Consider the following 1740-nt stretch of genomic DNA (forward strand, 5'->3'; position numbering starts at 1 on the left):
TGATGCGGTTTTGACAGCGCGATAAGATGCATTGGGTGCGGGTGTTGTCAAATTTGGTTTGACAGTGTAAACCTGGAGCAGTTTTTTTGTGAATCGAATGTTCTCAATTGCAATGTTCCTTCTCATTTCATTTGCGATATGCACACACTTTGCGTTGTGCTCTTTTAGTGCCCATCCTAATGGAGAAGCGGCCTGCAAAATGTAGGCAGATGTTAGGTTGTTGTGTGGAGGTGGCCCGCACCAATCCCAGTCTAAACAAAGATTTTTTTTTGCTTTGGTATGTGGTGGGTGTGGATTGTGTCTCACCAGCTCTGGGTTTTGCATCTGGATCCAGCGAGCGTAGTCGCCGGGGCTGAATTCGATGTTGCTTTTATGTGTCTGTGCAAGGTTGCTTGTGTCCGCATTGGTATACTCTCCCCGTCGAGTGGTCTCTGGGTTGTGACTGACAAGTGCATACTGATTTGCTGAGGCTTCATCCTTGTGCTCCATTGCTTTCTTGCCATGCTTCTCGTTCAGCCAGTTGTGCCATGTGTAGCTCATGGCATTCCAGTGTCTTGCCTGCATAAGGTTGCGCGTAGTTTAGTACGTGCCGCGCTATCATAGTTGTGGTTAAACATACATAGTTGTTACCTCAGGGACTATGAAGATTGTTCTCCCTAGCTTTCTTGCTGAGCACACGAGGATCATCCGTTTCAGGGTCTCCCCATCGAATAATTGTATCCGTGGCATTGTTGTTTGCTTCAAGTTCATCATGTCCGGTTCAACATTATCTAGCACGAACACCTGTCGACATGAAAAGCACATGCTGATTATGTTAGTGCAGAGCTTCAAACAAATCGCCAAAAGAGCATTACGTAACTTTGGGATTTTTATTTTAGTGAATTTGGCCTATCCAACTATGATTTTGAGGGATTTACCTGAAAGAAAAGGTGACACCCAGAGAGGTGGTTGGGTGTTATGTTTGCATCTGTTTCCAACTTCAGTTTGCAGACTGCTTCTATTAAAAAATTGAATGAATATTTGCACCAATTGAAGAGGGAGATGTTTTCCGCATCCTTGATGGCGCCCCAGTAGTCGATGGTTGAGTGATCATGTTTGGTGCATGGTGCGAGCAGACTGCCCATCACAAAAACAGCAAATGCCATCTTTTGAAGGAATCCTTTTCTAATCGGCTGGATAGTTCATTTATTTCCTTGCCGACGAACACTTCGAGCGAACTTAAGCTGCGATCAGATTTCTCTGTCCACCCTATAGAGTTCCTGATGAACTTGATTGCTTCAGATGTGATGTCTGCATCTTTCCCATGGATGTCTCGTTGACCACATGGGATGCCAAACACTTTGTAGAAATCCTCTGGATAAAAAGTAATTGGCGTTCCGCCGTCTCTCAGGATGATGCATTGCTCTTTCACATCCACCTTGGTCATGAGGAACTTGCTGAACTTGAGATTGATTTTCTGAATCATGGGGATACGCAATACACCCTCAAAGATAATCTCCTCAACCATGAATCTTTTGTAATCCGATAATGCAGCAACGACCTCTGTTACTTTCTGAATAGCTATCCTAGATGTGTGTTTAGTAGACCTGCTTGTCGATCCCGACGGAGCTGCTGCTTCTCCTTCGTCTACCGGCTGCTCTCCATCTCTTTCCATTGTGGGCGGGGTATGGATCTACCGTCTGACTTGTTGTTCTCCTTCTTACATCGATCTGTGCGAAACCCTGGAGGGGAGGAGGCACG

Source organism: Triticum dicoccoides, chromosome 1A, assembly GCF_002162155.2.
Source record: "Triticum dicoccoides isolate Atlit2015 ecotype Zavitan chromosome 1A, WEW_v2.0, whole genome shotgun sequence".
NCBI lineage: Eukaryota > Viridiplantae > Streptophyta > Magnoliopsida > Poales > Poaceae > Triticum > Triticum dicoccoides.